Source organism: Myripristis murdjan, chromosome 6 (genome assembly GCF_902150065.1).
Source record: "Myripristis murdjan chromosome 6, fMyrMur1.1, whole genome shotgun sequence".
Classification (NCBI taxonomy): domain Eukaryota; kingdom Metazoa; phylum Chordata; class Actinopteri; order Holocentriformes; family Holocentridae; genus Myripristis; species Myripristis murdjan.
The window spans coordinates 11,164,420-11,185,669 of record NC_043985.1 but is presented as its reverse complement, the minus strand read 5'-3'; the positions used below and the strand labels follow the sequence as shown (position 1 = coordinate 11,185,669).

At 40.2% G+C, this 21,250-nt stretch overlaps 1 protein-coding gene across 1 annotated transcript in view; it reads left to right on the top strand.

Moving 5' to 3' along the window:
• peak1 (pseudopodium-enriched atypical kinase 1) overlaps window positions 1-21,250 on the top strand; it is a 147,718-nt gene that overhangs the window by 70,565 nt on the left and 55,903 nt on the right. The window contains exon 3 of the mRNA XM_030053859.1: window positions 6,870-6,946. The gene's annotated coding sequence lies outside the window, so the exon portion shown is untranslated. The remainder of the gene's footprint in view (window positions 1-6,869; window positions 6,947-21,250) is intronic.

The window sequence follows — 21,250 nt, the reverse complement described above, 5'->3', positions numbered from 1 at the left end:
TGGAGAAGTGCACACAGCCCGTTTTTTGGAACTGTCCGTGTAAAATGAGGGGATTGCACTTGAAATTGTGACGTCAGTGTCTGTTCTGGCGTCAGTGACTCCGCCCACAGCGTCTGCGTCCCCAGGCAACAAGCTACCAAGCTAGCGAACTTAGCCAGTTAGCCTCAAGTCCCCGGCCGACAAGCTAGCAAGCTAGCGAACTTAGCTAGTACCCCTCTGCTCCAGGGTCAACAAGTTCACAACATATTCACAACATATTTAACAAAAATAACTTACCATTCTTAAACATCTTGTAATAAACGGATTTGAGGTGGTTCGGTTTCTCCTGCCGTCTGTGGTTCGGGATTGTACGGTCGTATAACATCACGCTCAGGGTCCTGGTTTCACGGGTCCCGCAGGGTTTTAGTCCAAATTTGCTCCTTTGTTTACGTTTACGTTTGCACCGCTTGCGCTTCCTCCTCTCCCTGGTGACTGCTGGTGTAGACACAGATAAAATCCTGTGCTGGCATAGTATGTCCACAACAAAGCACAGTGCCTCATTTCTTGCAGCATGTTTTACCCTGATGTTTAGTAAAGTCTCTCAGCTGTAGGTTATGCAACCTGAGCGTCTGGGTTAAGCAAAACATTTCAAACATTCACTCTCGCTGATCCCTGGAGGGGCCACTGCGTCCATGTGTGCCGCCATCACCATAGCAATACAATGCCGGCTTCGTCTGTGGTTCAGGATCAGAGTCGGGCTCAAATACGTACGGTTGTATAACATCACGCTCAGCGGTAGCCATGACAATCTTACATAAGATGATAACTCGCTTTTGACAAGTTTTCAAGTAGTTACTGTATCTCGTTGGCTCTGTTTTTCTCTCGTTCAGTATGGCGGCGCGCTATTGTTTACGTCCCAGAATGCATTGCGCAGTGACGTCGGTTGATTGGCCCGACCATATGTCACTCAGAAAACAGTCAGCCAATCAGTGGAGAGGGGCTGATTCTCTCTTCTGATTGGCTAAACAAACCGTGCTGCCAGAGCTCCAGATAAAGGCAAGAGAGAGAAGCTGTAAAACTATATTTATCAGACCACAGGTACTCAAAACCAAAAATACGTAATGCAGGGAGATCAGCAGTTAAAATAAAACCCTGGAAAAGTATACAGCATGGGGCCTTTAATGACAAATACTCCATTAAAAATAAAATTCTCTTTTGAGAACGGAGAAGATATGTTGTGCTGTTGCTGCTCGCTAAAAGTAGGAATCAAGGTTTGTAATTACCATACACAAGTAATGGTGTAATACCACCAGCAACAGTGCACGTAAAAGTGGCCGCCGTTCTGACCATCCTGCCATGTTGATTTGAGAAGGGAAATCTGTTGTACTCTAATTCATGTGCTGTGGTTGTAGGTCTCACGGCTAATTGGTTAATTAATTGGCTAACTAAATGGCTACTTTACACTAACAGGACAGCACAGGGCAGCCCGGCAGCCCGGCAGCCAGCACACGGCAGCCTGGCAGCCGGCACACGGCAGCCTGGCAGCCCGGTAGCCCGCACACGGCAACAATAATATTGTCCTCCATTTTTCGATTTCCTTTGGCAGTTCTTGACATAGGTGACGTAGGGAGAATATCTACACTGATTGGCTATCGCGTCAAAGCACCACGCGATGTCGCGTCAAAAGTTGAAATTTTTCAACTTGCGCGATGAGGCGTTTGACGCGATAAAGTGTCCAACGCGACGCGATGCAGCGTCAACGCGACGCGATGCAGCGTCATCGCGTCGCGTGTATCGCGCGAAACGCGCCGCCCGACCCGAAATCGCACGTCATCGCGTCTTTGCATTGACTTTTAATGTAAACTTGACTCGCGAATTGGCGTTATCGCGTCCGGTGTGAACACACCTTTAAACATAGTTGAGTAAAAAAAGGAAGGCTCACAAAATGAAATGTTCAAAGAAAACATTATAATTAGTACAGAACATGAGTAAATGTACTTAGTTACCGTCCACCTCTGGTCCTGCATAGCCTGATCATTTAATGAAATGGCAGAGCTCAGTATATGAACTCTCTTTTGAACACTGTGTTCTGTTTTGTGGTTCTTTAAAATTGTAGTCTTATAAAACAATTTTTGCAGTGTCCTGGAGGCAAGGATTCAAATGGTAAAGCCAAGTTGAACTGCCTTTTACTTAAAACCAGCTCTGGGATGTTGTTTGTTGCCACTGTTGAGGCGACTGTAGATGTTGAACATAGCTTCCAGATGACAACAGACATGGCAGTAATCAGTACATTTGTTTTCAAACTACCCAGTAAACCTTTGAAAAAGCACTCAGTCAGTCAAAAGCTTAGTTACTATTATGTTGTCACAGTGGCAACACACACTCAGTGTGCCAGGACCTGCACGTTTCAGATGAGACAGAGCAATAGCATGGTAGAGCTGTGAGTGCTGTTTGAGGGAATTTACAGGTGGCAGTGGACTGCTGGAACCAGCTGTTGTTTACTCGGAGGAAGGGAACGATTGTGGTCAGCAGAGTTCACATTTGCTGGGGCATGTGTGCAAAATTGCATGCTATTGTCACACTGTAATTTAGCTCAGTTGAAATGTCCAAAACAATGTTAGATTGGTAGACAACTGTCATGAACCATACTAGGTAACTTAGAGTAGCCCAAATTTTACACAAACTGGCTTTTGATTGCAAGGTTGCTGCAGAGTTCCACAATTTCAGTGAAAATCTGGGCAGTGAAAATGAAGGAGATTAGACCTGAGATCACAAATTATGCTACTGCCATAACAAGCTGCTCAGTGATTTTGCATGTTTAGTGTAATATCTACAAAATGTATGTTCTTCACGTTTCTGCTAATCTTTACCCAAAGCAAAGTTGCATTTTAAAACTCTAATATCGTTTTTCCTACCTTTTATCCAGTGATTGGTTTCCATGCATTACATTACTTTATGAAAATGAACTTTCAGAGACTTTCTTCACAGTATTCCATCAGCCTAATAAAGTTGTCCACATTAGTTTTCATTAAAGGAGCAGCACTGTTGTGTTTTGAGAACTTGAAATTGGGTGGAGTGAAATGGTTTCTCTTTGCTTTACTCAAAGAATGATCATTTCTGTGGTTTATGAAGAGCATCAGCTTTGTTAGATGTAGAAGTACAACATTATAAGGTGGGTGTTTCAACCAAAAATTCAAATTTGAAAACGTAGGAATTTTTGGTTATATATTGTGAAATCGTTAGTTTGCCAGCATGATTTGCAAACTGGTTTGTTGTTATATAAAATGTGGGTAAATTTTAGTAAAATGGGCTGTATATTGCTCAGAAGCCAGAAGTAGAAGATAGTGGTTGCATCGGGTAGCTCCTAGATTTGTGCTTGAAAGATCAAATGTCAACTTACCTTGTGCAAAAAGTGAAAAACTAGAATGTCAAAGAGCAGAGGATGTTTTAGTTTCACCATTGCTTGTGCCTTTACAAATGCTGTCTGAACCTCTTCTATGATGAAAATGAGTCCTTATTACCAAGGGCATGCCTGCTGACCTTTTCTGCATTATAGTCACACAGTTAGCTATTAGCTGGAAAGCCTCACCGAGACCACAACTCATGAAATGAGATCTCATGTTAAATTGGTGACTGACAGCTCCAAGCCCGAACAGTTCACAGACACATACACTGGTAATTCAGCAGGCTAAATTTTACGCCAGAGATATGCCAGAGTCGATCATGAGATGCTGTCAAGGTCATGGGGTTTGGATGGGGATGCATAGGTTGTTCACAGAATGTCTGAATGATTGACAGGTCCATCATATTAAGTTGGTCCGCTGTGATTGTGTCATGCTGTCAGTCAAACTATTGCATGTGCATTCAGTTTCAACAAACGTGTGACTGTACAAATGAATACCTGTGATTCTGCATGCCACTTAAACTTAATGAATACACAAAAATACAAACACATGTAAATGTGAAGCTCCTGATGAAAAGCTAAAGCCAGGTGTGTTACTACCCACCTTATCCAAAACATCCAATCAGACATGTTTTCAGAGCACCCCACTTCAGTAGAAAGAAAGCTGGCATGTGAATGCATAACAGCCTTTTTTTTTTTAAAAACCAGATTGCAGTTTTTCATAATCTGGTCTCACTAGTGTACAACAACAGTTTAACACCACAGGTGTTACAAGGATTTTCTCCCTGGCTCCCCATTTTGATAGATCTTGTTTTCATTTTAAAATGAATAAATAGGCTCATAAAAAAAGCCCAAGGCTCCTGAGATGACTGTGGTTATTTTTATCCCCAACACGATGCCTCGTCCTTGGATGAATATTAATGCAGAGCGGTTTTAAGATAGAATCCTTAAGCTGGGGGAAGGCTGGCTGTGCGTTATTTTTGCGTGTAGCTTGGGGATCAATTTTTCTAAGTTTTCCATGGTTGCATAGCAACACCCAGTGAGCCGCCTGAATTTTACCCCTGAAAATAAAACACTTCCAGCAGATTCTGAAGCAAGGTGAGAATAGTGGATTTATGCATTAGCTGAGGAGCTCTATTGCAAGCATGGAGAGAAAAGGTATGTATTCCTCCTGCACGCTGCTGGCATGAAGTACACATACTGGATTAGAACAGCTGTTGGTGTTGTTGTCCAGCTGTCTCCACCACAGAGGACGCTGTGAAGAAAAAGATGTTTACATGTTATTAAATTGAGCACTGCATATATAGCAGTGTAATGCAATGGTAAATGAAGATGCATTCAGAATTGTGTACATGCACAAGTGTGTGTGTGTGGAGACATGTTCATAAATGTGTACATGCAGACAAACGTTCATTTCACAGTATAGATCTTTTTTCACACTCATTGCTCTGCCTTCGTGCAGTAAATTCCCTGGTACTTCATGAAGGTTAAAACAAACACTAAGAATTTGCAAACTTTGTTTGACACAGGCCTTGCTGTCTGACACTGTTGTCTTATAATTCACTACCCAGGGTCATTACAATGAATTAGCATGCATCAACTTGCGTTTGTGTTGTGCCTTCAGTGCTAATGCAATAGCAGTCTTTCTGTCATAAGAAGTTGTTTCCTGAGTGAGAAATGCACCAGTGAATCTCATATCAGGTCTGTAACAATGCTTACCCCTGGGCTACACTGAACACATAACATATCTGGTCCATTCGAGGTGCAGCTGCAACCAAACGCTTCCTCTGTAATCAGTGAAAGCAACTGCAGAAAGAATGACAGCAGCACAAAACTTGTGTGTGTGCACCATGGAGTTCTGCTCTATGAACTTAAAAACAGACCAGTCTTTATATTTTTTATAAGGGTTGTGCACAGCCCCTTTATTACTACTGCTTACCACTATTTAGTGCTTTCTACATCATGTCTATATTTTTAAATGATTAAACTATGCAGGAGTATATAGATACTTTGTACTAAAGAGGGCTTCCGCCTTGGGGTCTTGCTCACGCTTTTAGTGTTTGCTTTGCCAGAACGGGCTGGCGGTTTCCTAGTAACATTAGCCATTACAAATAGATAGGGTCCAAAATTAACACCATTTACTCGCCAGTTGTGCATAAATTTGGGGTTTGGAGGGTAAATAAATTGGGGTCACCAGTCAGGTAGCTGGAAAATAATTTAGAATTACAACTTGGCAAGGTTTACATTACTGTGTTTTTTTATGTTTTTTTATGTACTGGCTGAGACTAATGTTGTCCAAATGTCGCAGGAGCTGACTAAAATATGAAGCTCAAAAGTACAGTATGTTAATGTTTTTAATTAAATTTTTACTCCATAATATTGGAAGAAAAATCCAGTATCGCTCAGGCTCTAATTGCATTAGCAGTAGATTTTTACTTGCCCATGTCACACAATCTTGTGCAGTTTCACAGCTGAGCTGGGTCCAAAACATGAAAGCACAATCCTGCAACAAAATACCCAAACAAAATGTGACTTTGTTGTTTTGACTCTGAGCTCACCCAAACCTACAATCTAGGTGTGCTGCAGGTGTAGTCAGTAAAGAGATCCAATCCATGGTGTGCCTGTTGCAGGAAAAGACTCAGTACTCCTAGTATTGTCATTAGTGCAGACCAATCAAAACATAAACATTAATTTAGCCTGTTAAATGAGCTTAAAAAACCAAATGCATTATGAATTATGTATACACACATACACATACACAACGCCTCCAGTGAACATTTTTAAAGCATAAAGCATTAAAGAAAAAAATAGAATTTCAAATACTTTTCTTTGATATTTTTAACTTTTAGGTGCTAATTGTATTGTCTTGATGGAGAAAACCAAAATACCCACACAAAACCAAAATTCTGATGACAAGATGAAGATGCAGAGTTTATTTTGTGAGTGCAGGAGTATTTTGATTTTCTTCTTTTAAGATAATTAAGGGGCCTTACACCCAGCGCCACTGTGTGAAAAGGTTTTACAGAACGCTTTTGCTTGATGGAGAAAACCCCATCAATCTGATACACCAAGCAGATAATAAACTTTTTGGCTACTCAAACTGTCTGGGATCACTTAGGGGCTTAAATAAGTTTATATCCATCAAGGTGTGTCTATGTTGTGTCTTGGTTGCTAATATAACAGTAGACTTTCTGTTGAGAAGATTAATGTGCTTGGGTGCTAAATGTACCAGTAAATGTGATAGGCCTATCTGTTCTGTACCAGTGTGCCACAACAATGACATACTTTGAAAATGAACCACAATGTTAAGAGATTTGCCTTAGGCCGAATAACAAAAGGCGCTCTCTTCTTCAGCACCTCATGTTCTATGTCTTAATCTCTATTGCTCTGTTTCTCTCTGTCTCCCCCTCTCTCTATTCTCTTTTTGCTTTTTTTGTCTCTCTGTCTCCTCTTCTCTGTGTATGTCTTTATTCCTCGGTCACTGCAGGTTCCTGTGGTAGGTGTGCTGGGCTCAAGGAATGACTTGGACCCCATGGCTGCTGCTGCTGCTTGATTCATTACACTGTGAGTTGGATCCTCTTTTGTGTGTGTGTGTGTGTGTGTGTGTGTGTGTGTGTGTGTGTGTGTGTGTAAAGTCAATCCATTCAGCATGGCCACTTGATTTTAATGACCATTAATACTGGTCTGTTCATTTATCCAGTTCAGCAGCATTTGGTGGCATTATTTGTGGTACTGTGTTAAACCGTGAAGATACATTTCAGAAACTTTCAGTCAGCTTGTGAAGGTTGATGCCAGTCATGTCTGGTCACTCCTCCTAGACCAGAGATGTGATATCATTAGCCCAGTCTCGTACGTTCATTATTCTGCTCATTCCACTTGAACACGCCAGCATCAGACTGGAAATATTGGCTATCTCCACAACATTGTTCACAATAGAGATGGGCATTTCAGGAAAAAATGCGTTTCGATATTCACAGGGAACTATTCTGCAATTTAGCCTATATCTCAGCACTGTGGTAAATGCTCTCCTGTGCTCTCGTCTGCTCTCATGCAGCAGTGAGCTGGACTGAACATGGCAAACTCACGCAGCTGATTTTACTGACTGTAGTTGTTGTTTTGTGATAGAATGGTTTGGCAGAATTGTTGAAGTCGCATGATCTACCATTACACACAATGTTCTGAAAAGCTTGTTGAGCAGAAGAGATGCACCACTGTTGATCCTGGAGTATAATTGTAGTATAATCCCAGATTAAAATAAGAAAGTTTGTTTGTTTTGCCAGTACAAATAGCACTTGTAGAAGAAATCATAGCAAAGTGACTTAATTTTCTGATTGTCCTCACACACCGAAGTAGGGTTGTCACTATACCAGAAATTCAGTAGTCAATACCAATGCCAGTGAATTTCCATGACTCTTGATACCCATTTCGATACCACAGTGGGAAAAAAAAGAAAGAAAAAAAAGAAAAAAATCCGATTTACTTCAACATACACTCCGTTATTAAAATCTCTTACATTCAGGTATTTAAGCCTTCAAGTATTTAAAACAAACATTAAGTCAATTTTAGATTGCACAGAATTTCAATTGCAGTATCCAGCAGAGACATGAGAAAAATATAGAAACAGTAAGTAGGCTTATTCATAATTAGGGAGAGAAACCATTATTTCACTACTCTTGCTGTGTTCTTTTGGACAAGCCAAGGCGTAGCTGCCACTCCATCTTTCACACGTTTGTCTCTTCTTTGGCATACACTTCAACAAACATGAATTGTGTGTATACGGCCCCGTCAATTTGGAAGAATAAGTTACAGCCCACTGAAGGCTAAATCTAAATAAATACTAAATCTAAATAAATACATCCGGTACCTATAGTGGCATATAAAATGGCTACCATCGTATTACTATTGGCATTGACTTGATACTGAAGAATTGGTTCTGATGACATTCCTACGCAGGATGCTGGATTCTTCTCATGGAGATACTATGTACTACATTTCTGTCCAAAATCTATTGTTTAGATCATGAACTGCTTAGTGTCACAGGATATGAATGGAGTGGAGTGAGTTTAGTTGTGTTCGTGGTAGTTGTGTTAGTGTTAGTGGTGCAGATGCACAAGTGGTCTAATATTATGGTGAAATATTTTGCAAATTGCATTTAATTTGAATCTATTAGCTGCTTATCTGTATTAATGTTAGCATAAGGTAGGGAATTCTTGATGGGGTGGAGCAGAGCGGCCCGAGTGTAGCAGAGCAGGATCTTAAAAGATGGGCTTCTTGGTCAGCTGGATAAAGCGCAGCCATTTGTGTCGGTGTGTCTTAACAGGTTTGGGCAATGCTCTGTTTGTGTGTGCTTGCTCTCCTCAGCCTCCATCACAAATGCTAGTGTGTGTGTGTGTGCGTGTGCATGTGTGGGTACACCAGACATGCACTGTGCTTGTTCAAGCTATTTACAAAGAAACACTAGCCGCCTATGTTCTCAGTTAAGTGGTTCTGCCTAATTCACACACACACTGTTCTCTCATTCTAGTTCCCTAGAATGGTGTTAGACCTAGACGTAGACTCTTCCTCCTCCTGCCGATGACAGCACTAGAAAGAGTGTGTGCCTGTGTGTTTAAGTGTACCTCTTTTTCATACTTGTAATAAACCAATTTGAGTTTTGTAACTAAAAAGAGAGGAGTATTTGAGCAGTCACATTGGGGTTGGGATCAGGCATGTGTTGTATCAGTGAGTGTTAAGGAAGAAGGTCAGAAAACAAAGGTAGTCCATGGATTTAAGCAGTGCAAAAACCTGTGTGTATGCACGTGTGTGTGTGGGTGGGTGGCAGTGGGAGGATGGGAGGATTGAAATACCCTCTATCACAGTGGTAAGAGGGGGGACAAAAAGCAATAAGCAGTGGTGTGGCTGTGAGAAACTCTTGCTGCTGGCAAAACTCTCCCTCACCAACAAGAAGCGTTTGAATACTTTTTTTCTTTCTTTTTTCTTTTTTAATGAGACCCGTCAGGCTCGATTTCACACGTGTAGCAGCTCAAATGGTTTGGGGCTGGTTGGAGGAGGCGAGGAGGATGAAATGCTTGTACAGGCAAAGAGAGGGATACTGTACCCTCTGTGAGCACAAAGTATACGTAAACTCTCCCTTTCAAAGCTTATGATTCACAGGCACCTGCTCTCCGCCGTCACCGTGCATTTTAGAAACAACGGTGGCATGGGATGACATTAGCACATTTCCACTGCCACCACCTTCTCTGATATCCACTTGTTTCTGGTGTTGTTGGTTTGTTTTATACCGTTTAAGAGCGGGGGGAGGGGGGGTTTCGTTCAAGGTTATGGGATGATGTGGTGCTGCTTTCCAGGCTATTGATGTGAGCGATCGTTTCTTGGCCCACACCTACCATTTACCACCTGCCCCACAGCCACTGAGAAAAACGATTGCTCACATTTCACAAATGTGTCTGTGCTGTCACTACAGAACTAAGCGCACTAAGCACTAAGGGGTGCTGAAAAATACTCGTACTAATTGTAATACCAATAATAAATGCCCCCAGAGCATCACATTGACGAAATAGCCAACACTCGGATAATCAGCCATCATTGAATAACCAGTTACTTAGCAACAGTCATGCAGAAGCAGAATAGTGGAGCTAAGATGGCTGCCTCTGAAAGCTGCACCTGCCATTTTGTCAAAGAGGATTTATTTTAGTAAACGTATTCCAACGCTTGAGGCATAAAACCAAAACCATTGGACACATTACTTAGGGCCAATAAGCGTCAGGTCTACTGACTAACAGATAAAATACGCTGTAATAAAGCCAGTGAGCCCCAGTACCAATATCACACTGAAAAGTGTTATGCTTTTTTTGCCGTGGCATTGCTGCGGGAAGTGCAAAAAACAAAGTTGTTTATCTTCCTCTGGTAATTTATAAAGCAACTCCCAAATAATTTCTGTATAATTTTACAGTTCAATAATAACCTACTTGCATGGGTGAATTCCAAGGATATATTGTCTTCTCCACTAGAGCAAAACTTTTGGTGGCATGGTTTATGTTTCTCAAATAATATTTTTGGCATTTCTGCTTAATCCTAGCGGGAATTACAGGCAGTTAAGACCTCTGTCAGGAATCGAACATTTCTCTATCAGGTGAAGCTCCAGGACAACTTCAACACCAAGTAGACAAAGAGATCACTCAACACACTTTCATAAACAGTGACTCCCAAAATGTTCTCGTCTTTGGCAGCGTTTCCCAAACTTGGGATAACAATCCAAACGACCACAGTCCATTTTATTGGGTCACCAATTGGCAGAGTAAAATGCATAATAATTCTATTCTGTGATATGTGATTCATTTTCCTAATTAAAATAGAAGAGGAGCTTTATTTTTTGCTACACTGGCTTGTTCAGCTCAGATGCTGTGTCTGGGGTGAGAGTGGTGATTTTTAATGATACTATCCTCTCTTTAATCAGATACATTTCAAATAGATTTTAAATTCATTGTTTCCTGTGTTCTATATCATTAATTTATCAATGTAAATGTATTTTTGTAAGTCTGGGCTCCATTGAGACACCAAATATCTCTTTTGGGTCTTGAGCTGAAAAGGCTTGGGAAGCCCCACTCTGTGGTTAAACACTTTACTTTTCATAAAGGGATCCATCTAACAAATAATTAAAATAAAATTTTAGGCAAACACGTCATTTCAAAAACATTTTGCCCATGGTTCTACACATAAATGCATTTATTTACATGGAAAGTTTAAGTCGAAGTTAGCCATCCATCAAATTTTCTGTAGATTTAACATCTACATCCCGTACTGATGACATTTGTTTCCATTTGCCTGAGTAAGCAAAACTTGATCTGTATGAAAAGCCGACAATAAGCTCTTCCAATGACAGAAGTATTGCTTGCAAGCTGAGCGCCCTCTACTGGCAAGTGAAGGTAAACAGACGCTGCAACACAGCGTCAGTGAGTCGGCAATCACTTGTCAGAGAAGAGCACACCTACAAGTGGAGTGGAGTGTTTTGCAGCTGTTTAAACCTGGGGGGGATGATGGAAAGAGGGAAACCGCTTTCAATGCAAATAGCAGAAACCTTTCTTTAATGATTGAGAACATGTAGCATGGAGGTGTCAAGCCATGGTTTGGGGACAGACCAAGAGTCTGCAGCTATTTGTACCAAGTAATGACTTCATTTAGTGATTCATTGACTTTTTTTAATGATGTTGTACTATTTCTGGTCCTTATGTTTATATTTTATTTAATTTTGTGTTTATGCATCATTTTTATCAGTCATTTTGCTTTTGGCACTTCCATGACCTAAGTGATCAGTAATCTGTTATATAGGCCTATAACATTACCCCATGTTGTTTTACACAGCACACAAAGTCATCTCTGAATGCTTTCCAAACTGGACCCAGATTTCTGGTTTAGCACAGCCTTCTCTCCAGAGAGCACTGTTAGGAAGCAGAGAAACAGACAAAGCCATGGTTAAATCATTAGTGAAATAAGCCTGTCTCCCATTTCCCCATTAGCTTCAGCAGAATGCAGTCCAACAAAACCATGGGAAAAGAAGCGGATAGACTCTGCTCTCAGAAAACACTGTTGCTTTTTATTGCTGGTAATTTGCAGTTGTTATCGAATCTGCTCCCTGTTCTTATTCCTCCCTGAGTGAAGCACTGTAGCAGAATCAGGCAATTGTTCTTCGAAGAAAGTAGGACGAGTTTTTCCAAGAGCTTCAATTTTTTTTTTTTTTTTTTTTTTTTTTTTTGTCTTGGGGCTTTTTCTCTCATTTGTTGCTTCCGATATGTTCTCATGTGTCTTTGATCTCTCTGAACTCCAGATAGGCTAATTAGGACCTCGGTAGGCTGGTCTTGAGTGTAGAATGGATGTAGAGATTGAACCATCTATCTATCTATCTATCTATCTATCTGACTGTCTGTCTATCTGACTGTCTGTCTGTCTCTTTCTGCACCAAATACACACATACACACACAGATCTTAAAATCTTTTAAGATCTTACAAATCCTGAAATCACCACCAAGTGACAGACAGACAGTCAGCTTATGCTTAGCTAAATAAACGGTGTGAGAAATTCTGAATCCATCAGCTACTCTGGATAGTTGAAAAGGAAGAACGTTTGTTGCCTGACATGCTTTGAAAGGTTGCCTGCATATGTACATTTGTGCATGTTGATGCATGTGACGTTGTAGTGGGCCATTTTACAGAAACTTCCTATTGTAAATCTTAAGATATGTAGAGAATAATATAGCAACCAACTTTAGTAACTTTGGTAATCCTGTTTTATCTTACTTCATTATTATCTCAGGTTGGAAATCATAAATACTCAATCCAACAAAGATTGTCACCTTTTTTCTACTAACTAGCAACTGACACTGCTTTACTCATCTTTCGTGGCTAAATGTTACTTTGTAACAAAGAGGTCAGTTGGGGTAGCAATCAAAGACATCCGACATCCTTTGTGGAGCATCCTCCCTTCTTGGAATGTGCCAGAGGAGCCAAATTGATGATTGTTGTTGCTATCCTGTATTTTTGTTTTGTTTTGTTTTTATTTTTCAGCCAGTCAGTGTGGTGGGTCAAAGTTAAAATGTGTTGTGTTGCCACAGTGTCATATAAGGGTTTACAAATTACCATTTGGTCCTCAAACCACAATATATTATTCAGGTCTGCCATAAGCCTTTGGGTGAATAGGTTCTGCCTGCCATTTTGTTGGTTGTGACAAAGCTATAAAAAGCATCCATATAGATTAAAGAAGTTAGCTAACAATCCCTGGTGTAAAAGTGAAACCAGACTTCAGTATGACTGAAAGTTAGGAAGATTTGGGAAATTATGATGCTTATGTAATATATATTCCCAATCTTAAGTTAGGATAGGAACAGTTACTGCGTTGGCCTCTTCAACTCTGTTGTACCCATGGGTGGCTTTGTCGTTGCTGTGCAGCCAAGCTTTGTTCAAACCCAGAGAACTTTATTTTCAATTTTAGTGGAGATACCAATGTTTCCAACGATACCAAATATGTCCTGCTGAATTCCAAGGAAATGTGTTTAAAATGATGCACATGTCATGCTGCAGCCATAAAATAATAATGGCATAAAAGAAGCACAAAAAATACACACTGTACAACGCCTGTATGTGTTACCCCACCATTTTCCTGAATCAAATCCTGACCCAGATTACCAAACATTTAAGATAGGATCTGCAAGTTCACATGTTTCTGTAATATGTCCCCTGAAGCTGAAAGTATTTTTTCCTGATCCCAGCTGTTTGCTGCTCATCGCACTCAAACAGCATATCCAGCTTTCAGTGCAACTCTACCCTTGATGTGTCCTAGTGCCAAGCAAGCCTCAGTTGTGTAGATGAGGAGAGGAGCCAGAGAGGATGTTCGTAAGGGTGTAGAAACCTTCAAGAGCTTTCGACAGAGTCATTACCAGCCAGCCCCAGGCTAATCAGAGAGCTACATTTACACCAGAGTGTGGAAAGTATGAGTGAGTGAAACTGAAAAAGAGAGTGAGTGAATGAGATTGTTTGTAAGAAAGAGAGAGAGAGAGAGAGAGAGAGGCAGAGAGGGAGAGAGAGAGGCACAGAGAGAGGCAGAGAGAGGGGCAGACAGAGAGAGAGAGAGTTTGTGTGTGAAAATCTTATGATTACATCATATTTATAAATAGCCCCCTCAGCCAGATTTTGCATTCATTTGGACTTGGTTCAGTTCTTCAGTTATCTGCAAGTGATTCTTGGTTTGGATGTGTGGATGTCTGCTAGTGGACACGTGCTATAACTGAAACACTCACCCAAGAGAAAGGGATTTGTGACTTCAGACTTCTGACAGTGTGACTATTTTCATTGGACTTGATGTTCCTCCCTCTTTGTCCTCCTCCCATGACCAGCACATCAAAACAGCATCTTACAAATGTCTTTCCCTGCCCTCCCAGTCTCTCTTGTGGCATGCATTAAGTTATTAAACATGGCCAGAGAAGTATGGTTCATGTTTGACCGAGGCATGCAAAATGCCTATTGGTTTCACACAAAGCTTTAGAAGGATGAAGATCCGCTTTACCTCCCTCCTCCTCGCTGTTTTCTTTGTGGTTTTTGTTGAGACTGTTTTTTGCTCCTCAATGGTTGTGCTGTCAATGGGGATTTCTGGAATGGTGTTATTGGGGAAAAATGTACCGTAACATGGAATTTGCCAATTTGGAAAGCTCAGTCAAGGTTTTTTCTCCCACAGCTCTGTCCTTAAACTCAAAACAAGACAGCTAAACCTCTAGTCTGTGATGGTATCAAGTGACATGTTAACCTGCTTCAGTGACAAAGACAAGGACTTTGTAGACATTTTGGCAATAGTCAGGGTGTTTTTGTGGGAATACATTTGATCCCTGTTCAGAATTTATGTCAATACTAAGAAGTTGTGTTCATGTCTAATTTGTGTCTAAAAGCTCAAACAAGCACACTGAGTTCTTCCTCACTGTAAATGATAAAATAATCAAGTTAACAAGGCACATCATGCTATAAAATTATATATAGATATTACAATTTTTCGTTGTTTGTGTATTTCCTATTGTAATACGAGTTCAGTATATGGTAAGTAATATAAGTTTAACAAGGTGAATTATGCTTAAACAATTACACATTACATCATAAACATACATTGCGTATGTACACACCCCAGACCCCAGTGGTCTGGGATGTGTACCATGTAACCGTGATGTGTCAGTTCAAATTTGGCCCAGGACCTTTGTTGCATGCTATCTCTCTATCCCCTTTATTCTCTCTCTAACTTAACTGTGCAATAAAGCAGAATTATATGGGCAAGCTGAGCACCACATAGCCAGATATACTGGTTTCTTAGTTATCTGTAAACAGCTTTAATCTTTATTGTGATGTTTGGAATATGCCTTTTCCATAGGTGGTGGTGCATTTTTGGATGAGTAAAATCTGTAGCGCTGCTGTTGATGCTGGAAACATTGGCCAAATACCTGTATCAGTGAGTTGTTGGCAAGTCCATGGGCTCCAGTCCTATATCTTTGCAGTGAGCTTATAATGAGCTAAAGAGCCGCTTGCTTTTCTGTAATGTAAATCTTTACAGTGTTGTGTTCAAACTGATAGTCTGAAGCAAGTGACTTGCACTTGAATTAGTATTGGTGTTGACTCATGCTTGGGATTAAGAAGCTGCTGCCTAATCTCACACACCTACTGGGTTTGTGCTCCCTTTTCTGGTAAAAAGATCATGCATCTCAGCCAAGTGGGCAAGCTAATTCCATGCACTGGACCTGTCCAAAAATATTGTGAACCATGTCTTTTACATTAATATTTAATAGAAAGACTCTGCCAAGGGCAGGGCCATGCAATAAACAAAGGGTTTGATGTTAACAACACTTGCTAAAAGATGCTAAGAGAGGATATGAAACATAGTTTAAGGCAAGGGCCAAGGTCTCCTCATTTCAGTGTATCAGAGAGACTGTGACAAGAGTAGAGATTGAATTGTGCAGAGGTCCATTGTTCTTGTGCTTTGCAATGAGAGAAGTAAAGCAATGGGAGATTGCTTCACTTCCCAAAACAATTTTTTTAGTGCAAATGTAGCCAACATTAATATCCTCTTTGCAGGAAGCCACAAGTTTTATGGGAAATGGAGCGTTAATTCTGATAAACACTTGCGCTAGCTAGTCTCACCAATATACCAATTGTCCTGACCATTTTCTTTATTGTTACAGTAATTGTGGTATTAAGTAATGTGTTATAATTAGATAATAATATGTAGATTTTCAAAAAAAAAAAAAAATACTTTTACATGTGCTACATTTTCTTAGTAATATAGCAAGTTGTAAAGATAGCTAATAAACTAGTAGATGTCACATTTTCCATTTGCTTGATATTTGATCTTGGAATGAAACTCCTCATTTGCTTCTTTTCTCAAATGTCTGTGTTGACGTTTGCGTGTGTGTTTGTCTGTCTGTCTGTGTGAGTGTGTTCTTGTGTAAGTTATCCAGTCCCCCGCATCTGGCTCTGTCTGCTCTGCCTCTCAGCTGGTGTTTGCCTGGGGGACAGCGGGCGGCGTCTCCCCAGAGACCTCCACTGGCGCTTTCCCAGGCCAGACTGCAACAGCTCTCCCAGAGCTTGCACAATACCAAACACTGTGCTGGAATGTTCTGCCTTCTTTTTTCCCCTTTGTTTTTTCTTTTAGTCTCCCTTGCTTCCTCACTTAGTCTTCCACTGCTTTATTCTTAAGTGCTTTCTTCTTATGTGGAAATGTGGATATAGGGGAATGCCTAAGACTCTGAAGTATCCCTTTTAGTCTCTACTGTCTGGAAAATCTCATAAAGTGAGAAATAATTTTGGTGGTACGTTTTTGAAAAATAGCTAGATGTAGATAGATATACGATTAATATATAATTTTGGAGTGCCACAGTAATGGCTTGTTGGATTGTTTGCTCTAGGCACACTTAGACTATAGGCATTTTGTGACAAAAAGGGGGTGAACCTAGGAAAAATTGCAACGGAAACTCTTTCAACTTTTTTAGTCTCATAAATATGTTAGTTATAACATATCAAAAGAAATACCAGTGGTGGAAAGTATTGAAAAATGCTGAAATAGGTGATGCCCCACTTTCCCATTGACGCCCATGTTAAAAAAATGATTTATGTATGTTTTCTTGTCTTATGTCCTCAAAAAAGTTTCAGTACTGTCCACAATTGACCAGAAACTGTGTTGGATGCAGTATTGTGCTTGTACAAAAGGAAATTCTTAATAGTATAGGCATTTTATGAGAAAAAAAGGGTGAACCTCACACAAATTAAACAGAAATTTGGACACATTTGCTGTTCCTTTTTATAATTGTATTGCTGACAAACACATTTAATTGACATACAGAATGTTGTATTTTCTATGTTATTGTAGTGTCACCATTTCTTTTTCAAAACATAACACAAGATAAACCAACAACTAAACAACAAACAACCTCTCCCCAATGAAAACCAAAAATAAAGGATGCATTTTGATTCATCACAAAAGTCAGCATCACCCAAAGCAACATTGGCATTAGTTAAAAGTTCAAGTTCAAAGTCTTTATTGTCACTGTACATATATACAATGAAATTGGACTGCTACAGCTGTCACGGTGCAGATAAACTGTCCTTTAGTCTGTTTGTGCGAGCTTTGAGGCACATGTATCTTCTGCCAGAAGGCAGGAGAGTGAACAAGTTGTGGCCGGGGTGGGAACTGTCCTTGAGGATTTCCTTTGCTCTGCAGAAGGATCGATGGCTTGCGATGTTTTCAAGTGAAGGCAGAAGGCATCCGATGATCCTCTCTGCCATTTTTATCCTGTGGGATAAAAATGAAGGAATCAAAACTATGAATCAAAACTATGAATGAACACATGTGGAGATATGTACTTAACAAAAAAAGGTGAAATAACAGAAAACATGTTTTATATTCTAGTTTCTTCAAAATAGCCACCCTTTGCTCTGGTTACTGCTTTGCACACACTTGGCATTCTCTCGATGAGCTTCAAGAGGTAGTCACCTGAAATGGTTTTCCAACAGTCTTGAAGGAGTTCCCAGAGGTGTTTAGCACTTGTTGGCCCCTTTGCCTTCACTCTGCGGTCCAGCTCACCCCAAACCATCTGGATTGGGTTCAGGTCCGGTGACTGTGGAGGCCAGGTCATCTGCCGCAGCACTCCATCACTCTCCTTCTTGGTCAAATAGCCCTTACACAGCCTGGAGGTGTGTTTGGGGTCATTGTCCTGTTGAAAAATAAATGATCGTCCAACTAAACGCAAACCGGATGGGATGGCATATCGCTGCAGGATGCTGTGGTAGCCATGCTGGTTCAGTGTGCCTTCAACTTTGAATAAATCCCCAACAGTGTCACCAGCAAAACACCCCCACACCATCACACCTCCTCCTCCATGCTTCACAGTGGGAACCAGGCATGTGGAATCCATCCATTCATCTTTTCTGCGTCTCACAAAGACACGGCGGTTGGAACCAAAGACCTCAAATTTGGACTCATCAGACCAAAGCACAGATTTCCACTGGTCTAATGTCCATTCCTTGTGTTTCTTGGTCCAAACAAATCTCTTCTGCTTGTCGCCTCTCCTTAGCAGTGGTTTCCTAGCAGCTCTTTGACCATGAAGGCCTGATTGGCGCAGTCTCCACTTAACAGTTGTTCTAGAGATAGGTCTGCTGCTAGAACTCTGTGCGGCATTTATCTGGTCTCTGATCTGAGCTGCTGTTAACTTGCGATTTCTGAGGCTGGTGACTCGGATGAACTTGTCCTCAGAAGCAGAGGTGACTCTTGGTCTTCCTTTCCTGGGTCGGTCCTCATGTGTGCCAGTTTCGTTGTAGCGCTTGATGGTTTTTGCGACTCCACTTGGGGACACATTTAAAGTTTTTGCAATTTTCCAGACTGACTGACCTTCATTTCTTAAAGTAATGATGGCCACTCGTTTTTCTTTAGTTAGCTGATTGGTTCTTGCCATAATAGGAATTTTAACAGTTGTCCAATAGGGCTGTTGGCTGTGTAGTAACCTGACTTCTGCACAACATAACTGATGGTCCCAACCCCATTGATAAAGCAAGAAATTCCACTAATTAACCCTGATAAGGCACACCTGTGAAGTGAAAACCATTTCAGGTGACTACCTCTTGAAGCTCATCGAGAGAATGCCAAGAGTGTGCAAAGCAGTAATCAGAGCAAAGGGTGGCTATTTTGAAGGAACTAGAATATAAAACATGTTTTCAGTTATTTCACCTTTTTTTGTTAAGTACATAACTCCACATGTGTTCATTCATAGTTTTGATTCCTTCAGTTAGAATCTACAGTGTAAATAGTCATGAAAATAAAGAAAACGCATTGAATGAGAAGGTGTGTCCAAACTTTTGGCCTGTACTGTACATATATACATAGAGAAAGAAAGAAAGAGAGAGATAATATTTATAAAAACGACTAATTAATTGAAGACTAATTAATCTATGAATCACATCATTAAATTATTAGATAAAAATGTGATTATTAATGTATGAAAATTGTTGTCCTACACAATACAATAACAATAGAAGCTAACAATAAATTAGAATTTTACTGTCCTTATTTGGTTACCAAAGTTTTTTATTTCTTTATTTATTTTATTATCATGATGTGAAAAAAAATATATTGCTTACGTCAGTCAGATTTCATTTGAACTTTTTTTGTTTTGTTTTGTTGTTGTTGTTTTTTTTTTTTTTTGGCAATAGTAGTTAAAATTAGAAGTTTCCCTGATACTTGCCACTAGCCCATCATCCTGGGCTGATGGATTTTTCCCATGTTAGTTTTCTTCTGACATCCCCCTATTTTTGTTGATGTTGTTCTGTCTTTCTTGTTTTGTTTTGTTCTGTTTCATTTCTGCACCAGTCCTCACCTCAGGAGACACAATATTTACTGTCTTTGTTATTGCAGTCCAGGTCTCGTTCTTCTTTTAGGTTGTCACTCCAGAGGACACACTTTTATATATGCCTTTTCTGGCTTCCACCTCTGAAAGTATTGTTTGGGTTTCAGCGTCAGTAACGTGCTCTTTCTTCATACCTTTAAGGGGCCCTGTTTCTCTTTTTTCAAGGACTTGATTTGCTTCCCCACAATACATTCCTTCTCAAAAGGTCTCTCCTTATGTGGGAAAATTGAGCAGTTTACTATGATATTTGAAAACTGGGGGCACATGCTTGTCAATTTAGAATAAATCCTATTCACTAACGTTTGCACAGGGATGAGAACAAAATTGGCTGGTCTGCAGTAGAAGCGAAGAATTCATATCAGTCTCATGTTTTACTGTCATAAGCTAGTCCTTGTATGACAAATTCAGACAAGTGAAAAACGTGTCTTTTACATGTCTCTGTATCAGCAGAAGCCAAAGGCTTGGTGCTTGCGAGCAGCATAAGCAGTCCCTCTTACATTATCCTACACCCAGGATTTGAAATATTCATATGCCCAATAAGAATCCATCTCCCCTTTCCTTCCAAATTGAGAAATGAGAAGTGCAAGGCAAAAATCCTTTGTACCCTGCTCAGTGCTCAGAAAGTGTCCTGCCTGTTTCTGGCACATCTCACCTTTTTCGTCTGTAGTGACAATTCATTGCAGGGGCCACTGCTCACATTTTATTAGTAGGAGCTACAGTCTATCTATCAGGATCAGGTCTGTGATACAGTAATGTAAATTTTAGCTAATTAAGATGATTAATAACATGTTCAATATAAAAGAGTTCTATCTAACATCCATAACAAAGCAGTCAGTAATCTGTGTTGGCTAGTTTTTCCTCCCTTCTGTACCAGCACCCCACACTAAAGGTGTTTTATTAAAAAAAAAAAAAAAAGACCAACTTCAGATGGTTTCTTCACATGAACAATATTAGTGCAAAGAGATTCGCTCAAAAAAAAAAAAAAAAAAAAAAAACGTGGGTAGATGTAGTAGTATGACATAAGTTTCACAAGTCTCACTTTTTGTATTTCCTGATTGTAAGCAGCGCCTGGAAGGCTTTGCTATCGTTGAATTTCTGTTTGACCGATCGGTGGTCCCCCGGGTTTCACGTCATGTTTTAGTGTGTGCTCAACTTGCTTAGAACCTCGGCAAAAGTGATTCCAAAAATAATGGGCTATATGGTGCAGTTAGGGAGCATAAACCAAAACTCAGAATGAGACACATCCCCTCAGCTGGTCAGCTACTGTCAGCAGGCGGCTAGCATGATAAAGTACAGCAAAATAACTTATGACACGGATGGCTTATACATGGAAAATACAGCCAGCCCAGAAAAAAGGAAAATACACTGTTGCTACTTGAAATGTTATGCTTTTAGTTTCATATTATAGCAATTTTTAAATGTTTCATAATCTAAACTAAAAAAAAAA